Raw genomic sequence first — 18,028 nt, 5'->3', positions numbered from 1 at the left:
GCTGGGATAGAGTTAATTTTTACAGGAACCTGGGAGGTGGGGGGACACTGAACAGGTGGGGCTGACCTGAACTAGCCAAGGAGCTATTCCATACCATGTGCCATCATCCCCAGTATATAAATGGGGAGCGGGCTGGGGGGGGCTCTTGACTTTTGATGGGGGAAGTGGCGGAGCGCTGGGTCCCGGGTGGTGAGCAGTTGCACTGTGCATCACTCCTTTTGTGTACTCTTTTATTAGTACCCTTGTTGTTGTTGTAACTTCTCTTTTTTTGTTGTTGTCCCAGTAAACTGCCCTTATCTCAACCCTCGAGGTTCGTTTGGGTTTTTTTCCCTTTTCTCTCCTCCGATTCTCCCCCCATCCCACCAGAGGAGGGTGGGGAGGAGTGGGCGAGCGGCTGCCTGGTCCTTTGTTACCGGCTGGGCTGGAACCACGACACTTGGTAAATGCAGATATCTCACTAGGTATTTGGCTCAATGCCTTCACTGCTTTAGAAACGGTTTGGAGATTGGCTTTCTGATTAGAATAATTATGTTCATTTTTATTTTTGGTTTACTTGCCAAATACTTGGACTCAAAGCTACTTCCTGCTTGTTCATATTTTGTAGGCCACAGACTAGTCATAGGATGCTTGTTTTTCATGGCAAGATTGCAATGATACATGATGAAAAGAAGTAGTATTAGAATGTCTTGCAGTTCTACCCCATGCCCTACAATGGGAATGCACTGAAAAGGTTTGAACATGTTTGATTTAAACTGTAGTTTCTTTCTCATATAACAACAACAGATTCACAACATCATAAACAGTAACTCTTTGCAAATATGCTATAAGCAATTAATAATATTTGCCCCCTCCACCACAATTATCTGATACCAGTAAGAGACATTTCTGCCTTGTCCAGGGATGTATGACCACCATATAATTAGATCTATATTAGGAACTGATAGTTCATAGTGTAGTGCTTTGGATGATATGGTAACCAAACCTTAAAAAAAAGACTAGCCAAAAAAAAAAAGAAGTTTAAGAAAGATTTACTTGTGAGGAAGGAAACCACTCTGCGCACAAAAACCATACTTGCAGATAGAGATGGGTAATAGGAAAAGAAGAAGCCTGAGTGAAATTCTTAGGAAGCTTGAAGTTTGTTTGAAACTTCTTAGAAAATATGATGGGGTACATCACCAGCACTGCAGAAACCCTTCGCTACAAGCTCTGCAAAGGGAGCAACATTATCAATTCTGAAGGACTATTTTTCCATTCCTAGCTGTGTTAAAATCAGATTTATCCTTAGAATATCTGTCTAGGTCTGAAGCAGCATTAACTTTCCATTTAGGAGATGTATCACTCTGAAAAAAGGGAGAAGTTTTATTAAAGTGAGCAGGCTGTTAGTAAGAAAGAGACGGAATTGCAGTATTAAGTAACATAAAAACAAGTTAAGTAATATAGAGTTTACAATTATGGGCACAAATTTAAAGCTTCCATTTGTCCACAAACAAGCCCCAGATAACCCAAAGACAGTTCTACCTGAGGAGACATTTATTAGCACTTCTGTAGTCAGCAAAGAGGCCAGGATGGTGTGGTGCCTCTTACAGTGTGTTCACTCTGTGGACATGGAAGAGCCCAAATCTGGTGACATGTAGGCAGGGTACAACTGCCATTCAAACCCTCTTTGTTGAATGAACTATAGGTATTGTGCACCAATGACAAAGAGAGAGAACAAAGTTTCTATAGGTGCCAGCTGATAAAAGGACTATATTGAATGATAAAGTTTGAACACTATGTTCTGAAAGCTGTTCTTTATTACAGCACTCTACCATTACTTTATTGTACATACCGCTGGTGCGTTGTAACACAATATTATTGTAGGGGAAACTGTACAATTTCCTCTATAGATGTAAATATTTGCTGGAACAAAGTCTTCCTGACAAAAACATCATTAAAGAATTCTCAAGCAATTCAGTGTCAATTAGATGAGATAATGCTTTTTTGTTTAAAGACTTGCTTTAAAGCAATAACCTGTCTTATAGATTGAAAGATTAGTATGTATGAAGTAAGCTGGAAGAATAAATCCCATATATAGCCAGTACATATCAACTTATCGTCAGTGTGGGCAAGCACACCACGCAGCCACAGACAATCATTCACATCTTTCTTTTCATGAAGCAGCAGTATGTGAGCTCAGTCACACACCAGATAAACTGTCAGCAAGAAGACGTACTGAAAACACTAAATTCTTGGTTGAAATGATTAAATACAGCATTCAGCTCATGCTCTAAAAACAAAGCCGATAAATACACACACAGACACAAGTCACTCAGTTCCCCCGCTACAAATTTTGAATCATGTAGTAGCTGCAGTTTTCTTAGCGCATCCCAAAATGCGTGGCACGTAAATTTGGGGTGTTTTCTTTTTAAACACATATCCTCTTATTTTCTCCCCCTCCCTATATTGTGTGAGGAAATTCTACTACTGTTAGCATACGTTGTAGCAAATTTAAACAGCGCTAAAAGTTTTATACACAGCAATCTAACAGTAAAAAGTTTGGATACTCCAGTATCTTTTAAAACTAGGTTTGCAATCTTTTAAATAAGGGATGTGTATGTCTTTGAAGTATTTTCTCAGCTTTCTTGTTAAATATTGCAGTTTTATGAGTCATGGTTTTTTCTGATTTAAGTATTCAAAAAAGAGTCAGCTTTGGTATCTTAACAGGAAATTTGATAAATATTTGTGGCAAAAGTGGGAAATAAAAACTGCAAGGAAATAAAATATTTTTCTTTCTGTGCTTCCAGAACATGAGTGCTCTGTGTCTGGGTAAGGGGATGTTCCCAAGCCCAGGGGTGCTTGTGGGTCCCCCCACCTCCGTCTCCCACCTCTGCCTGGTGTCGGACCCCCTCTGCATGCTGCCCAGGAAGGCAGCAGGACACATGGCCACCAGGTGCAGAGCTGAAAGCTTCCACCCATCCCATGAGCTGATTTAGTGCTCTGATGGGCTGAGAAAGCACCAGAAGAAGTCATGAGGAAGGAGGCTTTTTATTAAAAAAATTTAGATGGGGTTCACTGCTGGGCAAGCTGGAGAGAAGGAGATCTTGTGAGTGAGGGAGAAGCATCCTCCTGTCCCTGCTCCTGGTGCTGTCACCTCCCACCCCGAGATCTTGTGCACAGAATCCCAGTCCTCCTCCGCCATGCTCTTATCCAGTGCGAGAGCTAGGACACGTTAAATAAAAGTAGGCAATGAAGGTTCTTCATGCGAGGTGTAAATTTGTGGGATTCCCTGCTAAGGATGTTAGAAATCTGCATGGTTCACAGGGCTATTAGAACAGAATTTCAGCAAGCGCTATTGAATATGTAGGCATCACTTCCAACCATGTGTGCAAGGGTGCAGATTGTTTGAGGCTGTGCAGATAGTCAGCTGGAATAGCTGTGTCCCATAGTCTGTTCGGTCTGGCTAAACACCTATGGGCCTCAGCTGTCAGTCATCTTGTAGGTAGAAATGTCTTTAAGGGAAAACCTTGTTTATCCATACAGAAGCAGTTTCCCCCCTCAAAAAAGTAACACAAATACATGCTGGATAGCAAGAGCTGCTCTAACTACAGCATGACTAACCCATCACTTTTCTTGCCAACCACTTCTTCCTTCCTTAGAGATCTACATCCTCTGATTTATTTTGCTGCCTGTTATCTCTTACAGTCAATACATTTAAAAAATAGTTACTGCGTGAAATATAGCACTTCAAAGCAGATCCTGAGTCTGAGGTAAAGCTCTCCCTCATATTGCTCATTTTCATCCAGGAATCTAAATATTAGCAGATCTGATGTACAGGTTTCTGTTTCTTGTGTCTCGGGATGCTTCTCACTGAGACATTTCTCTGTTCTACTCAGCCAGAAGCAGAGGTTTACACCTGTGCATTCTTCAGGGCACAGTTTTAGCAAAAACATCTTGTAAGTACTAGTATTACTACTTCCTCACTGCTTTCCATTTTTTATGTTTTTTTATTTTAAAAAGCAGACTGCACCCTGCCTCTCCCCTTTCCCAAGAAAGACATTTTGGTACAGTGGTAATATGAAGACACTATCTTGTTACCAACATTAAAGATAACACACCATCAGGTTATAGACAGGACAACACAGTACTGAAGAGGTAAAAAATAATCACATAACCCACTGTTGAGTACAAAGGTGTAGTGCTTTTTCATAAGGTGCTGTAGGACAGGACAGACAGGGAGCATAAAGCAGCATAGTAAGTTTGCAGCACAGCTAACATTTTGTAATAACGTAGATAGATAGATTATAAAGAGTCATCACTACGTACAAGTTTAATCTACAGTACTCCAGGTTGTAATTAGAGTTTTGACTTCCAGGACTTCTGAGCAATTTTAAATTTTAGTACAATATTGCAGGTTATCATATTTCTCATTTAATAAAACTTGTATCATCATAGCTATTATAAAAGCCTTCCATAAGCAGTCTTAATATCAGTGACATCACTGAAGAAATATAAACAGGACAAGCAGCATTTTTCCTTGGGAACCAATCTTTAGGGAAAAAATGGCCTAAGTTACCAAAACTTTTTTTTAAAAGGTAAAGCACCCCCCCCATATTTCAGAGAACATGTTCCCCTAATTCTGTGCACTTGGTTATGGAAGTGCTACTCTATCATGCAGTGACTTCAGAGAGTTCCTTAAATTACTACCCATTTCATGAAAAAAATAGCATTTTTTTTAATCTTATAGCTGTAGAGAATAGGCTAGCAACCACTGACAACTAAAATAATTTAAAACCAATGCAGTTACTCAGATTTACTTTCTGTGCCACTGAAAAAACTTGGCCCTCTGCATTCTCAAAAGCAACAAACATCTTATAAAAAAATAATGGAATAATGTGAAGAATATGTTGTCCCACATCTCTCATTAATACTTTTGTGTACTGAAAAAAAGGACTAGTGTAATATTTTTGGATCACATTTTTCTGACATAAAGGTGGAGATTTTTCTTGATTGGTCCCTCTTCTAGGCAAGGCAACAATTTACATTGAAGATGAAATTCAATCTTATGTTAGCTGACAGCCAACACACTTCTGAAGATAACTGAAATATCTTCATGTTGTTGCCTACTCATTACAGTAAAATTTTAATTGGAGCTCTAGACAAGCTAATTTAATCTGGCACCTCTGATTCTTTTGGCTTAGAAGCTTATTCTGATGTGACCCTGATGCTGATATTGAAGATAGCAAAGCACGTGTATTTGAAGTGCTGTGAGAATTACAGTGAAAATTAACTAAGTTTGCAGGGTGGCAGTGGATGAAAGAGAGGCTTTCAAATGTAAAATACCGTCTTTACTCCCTGACTGTGAAGTGAGTTGAGATTAAATTTTGCCTTATGTTGCCTGCACTTCCAGGAAACTAAAGTTTACCAGCTAAATTCTAATGAAGTGGCTTATTTTTAGCTGAGAGAAGCTCCCCAGAGAAACAATGAGCCATGATTTCCGTTTCACATTTGCTGTGAGACTTATGAGCTATTTAGGATCCTTCAGGGTTGCTGTGATGGCGTAGAGGTTCCTGGTAGGTCAGCCAGCACTGAGGCATCAAATACAATGTCCACAACACTGTTAAGCACATGGAGAAGTGTTAATTGTCAAAGAAAGGAAGATGCATTGACCATAGCACAAACAAGCAAACAAATAACTACTTCCTGTCATTATTTGGAATATTTACAGGTATAGCCATTTGACCAGACAGACTAATGTACACCTACAAAAGTCAGAAAATAGCAAAAAGGGTTGGAAGAAAGAGAGAAGGACTGAATGAGACAAAATCCCAGGTGTCAATAGGGCATTTCTCCACAGAATTATATACTATAGATCGGTTTTCTGTTAATCACCCACTGGAAGTATTACAGCCCTTTGAACACAGAAACAATCAGCAGTATAAGCTTTACTTATCTGTACAAAAGTGGGGGAAAACCCCAAGAATGCACAAAGGAGCAAAAGTAATCCCTCTCCCCACCATATTCACCACCCTACGTTAACCTGAAAACACTACTATCCCCTACTCGAAAAGGCTTGTAGGCAGCTATCTGTGTAACAGGCAAGGATCACATGCCAACGTTTCCTCAGCTGATTAAACCACAAGCTCTTGGCGTGGCTATATTGGAGCTGGTAACCTTTTCGGCTGCTAAAATAGATCCGTGTTCCTATTTTAAGGTGCAGAGCTCCTTGCTCTGCAATGCTCAGCTGAAAACATGCAGGCAGCATCTCCCCTCCTTTGCTGAAGCACAATGTCCTGCTTCGGAAACCCCCTGATTCCACTTGATCGCTGACAAGTTTTGTTCTCATCCATTCTCATGGGTTCCCTTGAGCACCGTAATGTTGTGTTTCCACGTCAGCTTTAGCAATGATGACCACTGACAGTGTGCCCATTAATCAGCTCTTGCTCCCCTTCCTGTTACTCTGATCACAATTCTCTTTTTTTTCCAGCTCTGATACTATCAGTGGCCCCACAAGAAACAGCAAAATTTATCTGTATAATTTGCCTCCTAACAGCAAAATATAATTCAAACTATTGCTTACTCTTCTGCTAGATTTCAGCTGCTTTTCAACTCCAAATTGCAGGAAAGGCGGAGTAAAAAGCTGTGTTGCTTTTAACCACAGATGTAAATTTATGGCAAACGCCAGCTTCACTAGCATCTCTTAGACTCTAACTGATACTCCAGTTACTCTGAGCTGCCCAAGGGGCTAGTCATCCTCCTGCACCCAAGGCCTCCTGCAGCCCATAAAAACCAGTCAGGCAAAAAGGCAGGAGAAGGGGCTGAGAGGGAAGCAGCAAAAAGTATTAACACTAAGTTTACAGTGTGTTACTGCCTGATGGTATTTTCTCTTGACAGAACTTACCCCACTGGGTAAAGTTTTACCTAACACAAATTGGAGTTTGATTTTTCTTTCAAAAAAGGGTATTTCATATTTTAAAGGGGGGAAAAAAATCCTCTTGCCAGACTTCCTTGCAGTGAAGGATTAAGTGAAGGATCTCACCTTAGACAGCAGCACTGTTTTGATTTGGCTTGCACTCTGATGTTACTGTGGTATATGGACAAACACCATTGGAAAAAAATGCCTTTGCTTTTTTTTGGTCAAAATATTTTGAACTGAAGGAATGTGAAAATATTCAGCAGGACCTTCTTACCTTTACCATAGGACCTCAGTAGCTGAGACAAGATTACATTTTATAAACATCAGGTGGAAATCCTGATTATGGCTTCTATTTGTAGTGTGCTATCACCGGAAGCAAGTATTTGGACACACAAGGCCTTTTGTTGACTTAACACTCTTAAGGGATGCTATGGAATAATTTGGGTGTTTACTTTAGGAGGCTGAATAAAGGTCAAATGAATCCTTAGAAAAAAATCTCTAGTACCATATACTACTTATATGTTCCCTGTGAAGTGATTTAAGAACCTAGGACTTTTACCTAACACAATTCTAGGTGATAATATTTCTCTATAATATATTATACATTATACATATGATAGAGATATATATATCACATATCATACAGATATTATAGAGAGATATAATATATTGTATCTATCTAGGCACTGATATAACTCTAGGCAATGAATTTCCTGAGGAAGGCTAGGTTAAATAGTGTTCCTGCAATAATGACAATTAAGGATATAACTGTTACAGAGTAGTGTTTGGTGTACATAGTGATTCACACAAAAAATATCCTTTATAAGTCTGTCCTCATCTTAATGTATTAATATTATTTGCACTATTCTGAGATAATGCTTTGCAAGTCTAGGCTGGTTATAAAGCAATTTTGCTTGTACGTTTTCACTCCCGCCCCCATTTCCATTAGAAAATACTCTGGCAGAAAGAAACTGATTTGCTGTACCAAAGCTGGGGTTTTCCTGAAAATAAAAAGCAAAAACACTTAATCAGAAATGTTTGACTTAAATATTTCTTTGAAACTATTAGTAAGGAAAAAAAAGAAAGATAAGCTATGGAGGAGTTTCTTTTCTTTTTTTCCCAGTAGTTCAGCGTTTGCTATATTCTCTCAGAACACTGGAACTACATATTCTGGCAGTGTGTTAAATCATCAAACTATGCAATGGTTTGAGGCCTTGACATGGTTTTAAGTATAAAAAAATCTTCAAATAATCACTGAGGTAGCAGGAAAGAAAGAAAATTACTGTATATCCTTGTGATTAGGACACAAGATACTGCTGTCTAGTTTCTGCTGCTCTGAAGATCTGGCTAGCTGTATGAAGCAGAACAACATCCACAACAGAAAAAGAGCAGCCAACCTCAGCTTCCACAACCCTTTGATTAAGGCTCTGATTAACAAAGCAGGACCTATGGATTTAAGTAATTTCAGATCCAGAAGGAAATCAAACAACTTGTCCACATCCATAAGGAAGGCTAACACGCTGGGCTTTTTGATTAAAAAGTGTCACCTCCCTCTGTGAATGTGTGAATCTGATCCCACCTTTTGCAGTATGTTTTCTCTGTCATCATACTTCAACAAGTTTGACTGCATTTAATAAACAGTTTGGGAATATCTGGAATCATGTATTTTAATGAATTTACTATTCACCCCTGCCCTCCCCCCACATCACCCTAGCCAAAAGAAACTAACTTGCTAAGACTTGATATGTATGGGCATGTATTAACCAAAAAATCAATTAAACTACAAGATGTTTTTCATATTAATTTAATTATCACACACCTATTAAAATCCTGTAAAAGATACTTATCTCAAATCCTGTGGCAAGGGTAGGTGATACAGCAGAGTAACCAGGACAATTAACAAGACCATGTGCTCCACACAAAACATAGAAGATGAGCAGCTCCTTTATCTACTGTTTGATAACACAACCTACTTGTTTCTTTTTAAAAAAAGCATGCTGCCTTCTGGTAACAAAATTATTGTTTAAGTGGAACTTGTATCAAAGTTAACCACTACCGTTTTTGAAAGCATGACACTAAAGATAGGTGAGCTCTACAATGGGCTTAATTTAACCAGGGCAGGCCCAGGTTTGTGACACCAGGATCTTTCCTAATGCCACAAGATTCTCTTCAAAGAACATAGCACCAGAGTCCATTTTGCTTGCTGAGCCTTCTCCTTTTTCCCCAGAGTGACTCTCACAACACTCCCACTGCCCTTTGGCACTAGCTATTTGCTGATTACACTTTTTTCTGTCCCCAGTGAAAATTGTCATTAATTTAAAGCAAATACGAAATAGAAGATTAGTCTATAGATAATACATTTTGGGGGGGAAAAAGATTGGACTTCTCAGAATTACATATTGTACCTTTTTAAAGCCATCACAAACACTTATTGTTCACGAGCTGTTAAACCAAAAACTGTTCTGACTTAATCATGCTTCAGATCTCAGCTTTGTCCTGATATGAAAAAGAAAAAACTGCCAAAACCTCCTAAGTCCTCACAGTCAGGGGGCATTATTTCCTGACCAGCTCTAGGAAGCTGCTCCTTCCACTGAGTTTTCCCTAGACTCTAAGCCACCTGCCTCTCCCACCCCCATCCATCCCCTGATTCCCTCTCAGTCTTCCAAACTTAATCAAATGCTGAATCAACTGTGCTTCAGATCCACATTCCCAGGTAGTTGATCCAACAAGGTCTTGTCAGTACAATGAAAACTTTGTGTATCAGAAATCAGCTAGGACTTCACTAGCTCTTCTCATTTCAATCCTTGTCAATAAACTATTCTGCGTCTTCCAGAGAAAAAGAGTTACGGCAAGATGCTACCTTGGTCTGAAGATGACTGCACAGCTGGGCTTAGAGAAGGCAAGATAAGGAGCTGCAGAAATTCCCAATACTCATATTATTTTAGGTAATCCAAAACATTTTCTGCCAGAAAAGAACCAAAATAATACTTAGCATGTTACATTTAATAAGCATCCATACTACCACATCCACTGTATATCTTACTGTATTCCAGCTTTTATATTTTTCTAACTTTATTTGTGTACAACTGCTTTTAAGTGTGGTCTGGCTCTAAATGCTTGGTGACCTACCAGGGATTATACATGTAAATAGAAATACTGTTGTGAATACAATGGACTGGAATTCAAATCAGATCTGTTCCCTCTCCCTACAGTTTTTCAGTCTGTATGTGGCTTCTTATCTGAAGACCTTTGTATAAAAAGCAGTGGAAATAAACAGGTCTAACAAAAGTTGAAGTTTATCTCAACAGATCTGTTCTTGACTGAGCTTTAAACTGAATTTCTTGCATGCAAACTTGGTAAGTCATATTTGCATAAAGCAGAGTGTGCTTCTGAAATCTTGGAGGAAAGAAAGGCTGTCCTCTACATACTAAGACTTCAGATTGTAATTTATTGATTACATTCTTGGCTCTGGGCTTTTACCCTCACAATATATTCATACTTAAGGAGATTAAATATGGTAGCTAATAGTTTAGTCAACCAGCATGAGAAGCCTAACCAGATCAGGTTAACAGATCACTTTCCAGATTTTTATCCTTGGAAAATGTATGAGGAACTGTTACCACAGTAGTGTGACTTACATTTTTCCTTAATAGTTCCAGTTTCAGTATTATTTTGAAGGAATGTTCTATTCCACCTGCACAGCCAGCATGCTCAAATTAAAGTAGGGCTTTTTATGAGGAAGTGAGCCTCTAAGCTAATAATTAAAGAACTTAAGTCCTTTCCTAGGGGTCTCTTGGAGGTCTACATCTTTTTTCTTCCAGGAAATTAAGTTCATAATTCCTAGAATTAGATTCTAAATTTTCTGGAAAATATTACTTATGAGTGACTAAGGACTGAGAAAGCAACTTCTGAGATGAGGATTGAGAAATCCTCAAAAGTGGCTAGGCAGCATACAGCTAAGCGTAAATGTTGCTGACAGGCCAGGACCATAAATCTCGAGATGTGAATGCCAAACAGATATATTTATGCTGTATCTCCTTATTAGTTTACTGCCATTGTATTTTCGTTGCCTGGTTTTTGTTATGAATACAATCTTCCGCAAGTTAAATTTTTTTGTGTGTATTCAACAATAAAGGTGCATGTGGCATAATCTGTACAAATTACCACTATTTGGCTACATTTTTTAGTCTTATGTCAGGCCAGTATGGAAAAAAAAAATCAAAATGCAATTGGTTTCACATTAGCTCTTTATGCATTTTACAAAAAGAAAAAAACTTTCATGAAATCAGAAGGGAGCAAATGTATTACAAAGTTACTTTTTGAAGAGTCCATGATAGCATATTTGCCATTACTAATCACTTCTTATAGGGATTTAACTGCTATCTCTCATACGGCTCTGGAGACAGAGGACTGCTTTAGAATGATTGGTCTATAAAAAGCCAGAAAGTGGTGAGAGCCAAGCAGTCCATTTCTACTGAAGAGCAAATCTCTTTGTTGCATTTGGGCAAAGTCACTCCTGAATTATCTATTATATGGACGCTTGATTAATATTTATACTTCATAAAATATTTTGTTACTCTCCTTTTCAAATAAATTCAGTACTATCATATTATAGGACAGGCAGTTTGTTATTGAAGATCAAATCTTAGAAGCTAGGGAGACTTACTTCAAATCTTATCTGAAGTTTTGAACATTAAAAATCATTTAACTTGAAAGAAATCCAGCTTTCAGTTAATCTGTTTTCTTAATACAAACAGTGATAGAGACGATGAGGATAACAAGTATCTTCAAACTGGCTGGATAAAACAAATTAATATAATTTGGTTAATTAGAATATCCTGGCTTTTTAATTTGTAGTGATCTTCTTACTAGCTCTGGGAATTGGGAAACATTTGCAATGCAACACACACTGCAAGTCTGTCCTAGGCAGAAGATGGGGAGGGACTCCACTCAGAAATACTTTCTGCCCCCCTTTACACAGCCAGCCAAAGTCACTGCAGAGCCAAGAAGCGGTTCTAGGTTTCCACGCATATGTCTCCATGCATCCTTCCTGCTTCCCTGGTTGCCAAAATGCAAAATCCATTTATGGATGCTGCCAAAATGATTAGAGATGAAAAAATATTAATAGAATATTTCTACTTCTAAATTTCCTTTCGTATGTACATATATAGCTTTAGGCATACAGACTTGTGAATGCGCTATTTGTAATAAGGCCATTAATGAAGACAATTATTTCATGCTTAGTGACTTCACACAATACTACCGGGATTTCTTAGCCTTCCACCCACCAGTATTGTTGAATTCCCTACTGAGTACTTGCCCAGCTGTGACAAATTCAGACTCTGCCACATTAATTCATAATAATGTATGAATGGGGAAGGGGAACCAGTGGATTTTGGTTTCATTACTGTAGACCTTTGCTTCACTTTTAATTTACTTAAAACAAGCATTACAATCTAAAACCTTAATATAGTATTTACATGCTGATTTTTACTTACTAACTATTGCGTGATAAATTCCTTAACAACTCTGCCAACATAAAACCCAGGAAAAAGCTGCCATTTGTAGGGACTTGGTCTGCTTTGTGCTACTTCAGTTTCTGCCTCTACCGCACACCAAGCAAGCCACCCTACACATTGTATATTCAGAATATGGTTCTCCACAACATTCAATACCACTAGTCTTCTTTTAGAACTCCTTCCAGTGTAGGATGGACTTTGTTCTTTTCCTGTAGTCCTCTTGTCAAGCTCAGAAGCTGATTTGGTACTTGCTCAAGATCCTCTCTTTTCCCTGTGTTCCAAGAAGCTGATCTAATAACATGCAACTCCTTATTTTCCACTGAAGCCCAAACTTGTTGATTAACTTAAGAGGCAACTGAGCTTCCTAAGAGCTGTAGCTTTAAGCCTTTAAAGTTTCCCAGGCATTGAAGGCACATCTGTTTTGATGCCTAGGACCTAGCTAATACCAAATCATGCCTAAACCCGATCAGAATCCAGAATGTCAACATTCCTCTCCTTCAGTCCCCTGAGGAGAGCTCTATCTCTATCTACCAGGCATTCTCAGGGAACTCCTACCGAGCATCAACAGGATCTGGCGTCTCAGAAAATGTAATGGCAACCACAATAGTTTTAAGAATTAAAGCTAATTGCACCACTTCCCTCTTTATTCCCTACCGTGATTGCTATAATGTTAAGGGCTGGCATCCTGGAGGGATATGCTAGGCTCCAATTCTTGTTTTCAGTAGGTTTTTTTTCAATCCACATGCAGATGATTGTAAAGTATTGGCTCTGTCCTTGGGACAGCATCTATAACCTTACTCTATTCTCCTCAGGCAAGTAGCATAACTAATTGGCTTCAGAATCAAGTCCAGGGTTTTTTTTTATTCTCTCTGGTCCAAACAGATTTTATCCTCGTCAGTGCGACCCATCACAAACAAAGGGGAGACAGTCCTGACCAAACCAAAAATCTTGTGGTTAAACAGTTTCCTTGAAGGGTGGCAGACACAACCCTGACCTTAGGTAAGTACTAATAAAACTGAAACTGAATTCCTGGTTACAAAGAAAGCTCTGTGACCTAACTGATTATTGCATTAGAGGGACAGTATTATGAAAGAGACAGGGAGAGAAAAAAAGGGAGCAGGAGAGAGATTACTTCTGAAAAACACTACCCTTATAATTTAGTTTCTTTACTGATATTTTCTCAACCTGACAGGCTGAAATCTTGTAAAAATGGGCAATTTTTCAGGTATAAAGTTCAGAATTTCAGAACCGAACTGTGTTTTCTTTACAGCTCTGTTAGGCTTTAGAGATTTATTTTTTCCATGAAAGGCAACACCTTTCAGAAATACATATACTTTCATCACCAGAAACAGCTGCATACTGGGCAAAGTGGAAAGTGGTGATTAGGAGTTTAGCTTTTAAATAGTTTGCTGGGAGTGTTCCTTACAACTTTTTCTTGACTAAAGGTTTGATGAATATAGCTGTTTTGAGTTAGACGTATCGTTTCCAAGTGTCACGATTTAACTCCAGTAGGCAGCTAGGCACCACACAGCCAAAACCAGTACACCAAGGTAGGTTATACTGTCTGGGTCCATGTATTTTATTTTATTTTTTAATATATAATTTGCCATAACCAAATACACAAGATTTCCTAGTCTTCAGATTGTAGACACATGTACTAAGAAGTGGTGTCAGTCCTACAGAGATTTGTAATAGCTGTTTTATGAATGAGGAATTGAGCCTATGAATACATAAAAAAAAAAGTCTGTCAGAAAACCAATAATTAAACTTGAGTTTTATAAATACCTAGTATCTTACTCATCAAATTATTTTGCTTCTTCCTCATCATCCCAGCTGCTGAAGTTAATCTGTTTTTAACACTTCTACATTATTATTTTGCTCATTCTGATCTGTAAAGTAAACCACCGTCAGGTGAGTCACTGCTACCAAAGCAGTACTGCTTTGATGTGTATGAGTGTTTTAAATACCGCTGGTATTTGGATGCAGCTTTAAAATGTTTTGGAAGTATTCTTGCCTTGAATGTATAGATAATACATACAAAGAATGCTTTTAGAAAGAACCTTCAGAAAACAAAGTAGTCCATGTCTTAACTGTGATTCCAGTAATAAAACTGAGCATTTAAATTATGTGGGAATATTTCAAAGGGTATTTCATGTGTTCAAGCTTTACTAGCACTGGCGTTGGTCAACTTTACACTGAGGTATTTGTGCATACACGTAACAGAGGGGTTTTTAATACATAATTATATATATATATAAAATTAATTGTGGAATTAGCATCCTGCTCAATGACTTCCAAGTTCAGTATAAAGTGTCTCGTTAAGTCATATAAAAGGGCTTGATGATGTGACATTTTCACTGTCACTTTCTTTGTTTTGAAGTTTAAGACCATGCCGCTTGAGATGTGAAAGCAATGGGTTCTCTGTCTTCTACTTAACTGCTGCCAATATTTTTTCTTTCTGTAACTTTTACAAATAAGGATGACTAGTTGTCTGGCCTGTTCCAGCATTCTTACCAATAAAAATGAAATACAGAAAAAGTCTTCCAATAAAGTCAACAATGAAACAACAAAGGAATAATTAAGTAACTAATAGGACATCCTCTGAATAACATGTAACTTAATGTGTGATTCAAAATGAAAGAACAGAGAAATACCAAGCAAAACCTACTTGCCTCTTAGTTAAAGGTCAAGAAAAGGACATATATTTTCTAGATTTCCAGTAACAGTAGTGAGGACTTCCAAGGGAAATGCAGAAATACATAATAATACATATGAAAAGAGGCAAAACCTAAACTCTTCAAAATGCATGCACAAACTAAGTACAAAATAAGATAAATAAATTTGGTTTTGAGATTAAGTGTCAAGAATTAGTAGTGGGTAAAGCCAAAGACTATTTAAAGAAGAAAATTCCTTGACTGGTTTGCATTCAAAAAACTGCTTACATGTTTACCAACTCATTGCATTCTCTAGTAATGGGAACAAACTGAAGATATGTTTTAGAAATCTTGAGGAAACAACTGACATAGATTGGGTCAATTAAACCTTATTGAAACGTAGGTTTGAGTTTGTTAAGGAAACTTTATAGTGTTTTGAGTGAGGTTTACTATTCTCCGTAAAAGCTGCGAGGTGGTTTCACAGATCTTCTAGTGGCAAAGCTGATTTAAGAGTTCCCTTGTGCCCAGGGGTGTTCGTTCCAGTGGGTGAAGAAGGGCAGGAAGTTATTGCCTCAGAAATTGTGCCGATTCACTGCTTGTGGGCTGTGTTGTAAATCCAGATTATTTCTCTAATTGCTTGTTTTTTTAAAAAAAGATACAATCTTTCTGAAGTCAGACGGAGACTTTGAGATAAAGCCTACCTCTGAAGAGCTTGTTTCATGGAGTCAGATTTGGTTCAGAAATCCTGCTGGATTTTGCAGTTACCTGTGAGTTGGGAATGACAGTTGCTACACTTAACTGAAGAGAAAAGGAGGATTCCTCCTCTCCCTGAGTCTGTCTCCTTTACAACACTGAGTGCAGTTAACACAGAACCACACCCTCAAAAAAAGAGTAAATCAAAATTTAAGAGACAGAGCAGAGGCAACTCAGGTGAGCAGCAGTACTTTCTGTAGGAAACCCAAGGGGAAGAAAGACTTGTTTTTATATGTGCAAAGAACCCTGTCTCCTACTGCTTAACTTCCTCTTCTGTTGAAAAGGACAATTCTGCTCATTCCTTGGTTGTTTTCTTTGTTAATAAATATGTAAGTCTCCCACTAATTCTTCAAATAAGAAGAAATCTGAGATTTCATGTTCTTGGTTATCTACTTGACTGAGAAAAGGCATTTCCAATTTTAAACACTGTATTTATTAAATTCCTGAACTCCTTCAGGCTGAGCATTTGATTTGATACACAAGTTCAACTTGTCAAAAAAAAAATCAGCAATCCCTACTTATTCTGCTTATGTAGTTTATTCTGTAGGTTTAGGGTTTTTTAATTGGGCTTTAGCATTTTATTTTTATTATCTGCCGTAACTGTTTCTGATGGCTTACATCGTCTGTTCTCAGGGCTGCTTACTGCCTTTTCTATTTCAATGCTGCTGATGAGCAAATAGCAGTCAAACTCAGCTAAAATGTTTCAGAATTTGCTTCTATGAGGACTCAACTTTGAATTGTGGAAGGGATTGTAAAATCATGCTACTAATAGATGCTAAAAATGGAAATGTAAACAAGTATCTAAACAATCAATAGAGCTCTGTCACTAGACTCAGAAAATGCTTATTCTCTGGAGAGGCCTTTTTCCTTTGTGCCCAAAAGGATAGAAGACAGCTTTTTTTTACTTTTTGCTTGTCAACATGTTTATTTCAGATACTAAATCATCCTGATCTTTTCATACATGTATCTCTGAAAAAAAAAATTTTATAGAACATAGTGGCTACAGTTTGTACCATGAATAGAGTTGACAGTCAAGCACAGAGGGAAAGGGTTAAAACTGGTTATTTCCAGAGTGCTTTATCTTTTTTAAGTGCACAAATGGTACTGACATACTATTTTTGAGGACATAATTTTCCGCATATTTTCTTTACCAGAAAAGAAGATGGGGGGGCGGGGGGGGGGGGGGGATGTCAGATGGGGTGATTGTCCCAAACAAGAAGGTAGCAGTCTGGTGTACTGAATCTAGCTGTGGATAGCTCTAGTCAGTGGCTTATAAGGATATTTCTGCACACATCATTGGTACCAGATAAAAAAATAATTCAAGAATGTATCTGCCTTTATAATTATTGCAATATTGTTTCTTAAATGAATGGGGGTTTTTTGCTTAGGTATTTAAAATGAACAAAAGCAAGTAAATAAATTATTTAATTAGAATAATTTAGAGTAATGTATTTGGAACTACGGGGAAGCTATAATTGCCTGTGCCTTTACATAAGAATATTACTTAGTTTCATGCCATGTCAGTAGAAAAGTTCAGTTGCAGATGCTGAAATACAAAGTGGGCCAAGGTCTAAGCATGGGAGTCGGTTTACCAGAGTGTAAATCTAAGCTGGAGTTTAGCTGTGAAGAATTAAGGAATAAAGCATGAATTTGAAGCCTTGTGGATGGGAAGAGGCAATAGGGCGAGTGTGAGCCATGTCCCTACGTGCTAAGGACAGCTAATGCACGGTCACATTTCGTTTCTGAACACTTGCAAGTCCCGGTGCGAATGTGGCAGTGGTGGCGGCGGCAACTTCCACGAGGCCCTGCAGCCCCTCGGGGGAAGCATACCGCCCTGCCCTTACGCCAAGTAGCTTCCATGCAGCTCTGGTAACAGACTCCCCGTGGGCGTCGAGGAGCCCTGGGTGCAGAGCAACTGCCCTGCCGGATCTCCTCGGCCCTTGTGCGTAACACCACGCTACGCCCTGGCAGTGACGATGCTCCCGGCACGGTGAGCACGGTCACCGGGGTGGCAGAGGCAGACAAGCCTTCTCTGGCCACAGCTGAAACCCACTGGTCTCAGGGGAGACGCACCTAAACGTGCCTGGATGAGGGGCTCTGGGCAACCCCAAGAAGGTGGCACAGCTCCCCAGGTGCTCGGGAGTCATCGCGGCACTGACAAACGCTGAGCAAGCAGGGCGAGGAGTCAGCTCAGCCTGCCCAGGGCCCTT

This window comes from Buteo buteo, chromosome 1 (genome assembly GCF_964188355.1).
Source record: "Buteo buteo chromosome 1, bButBut1.hap1.1, whole genome shotgun sequence".
Lineage (NCBI taxonomy): Eukaryota > Metazoa > Chordata > Aves > Accipitriformes > Accipitridae > Buteo > Buteo buteo.
Note: the sequence above shows the minus strand (reverse complement) of the source record.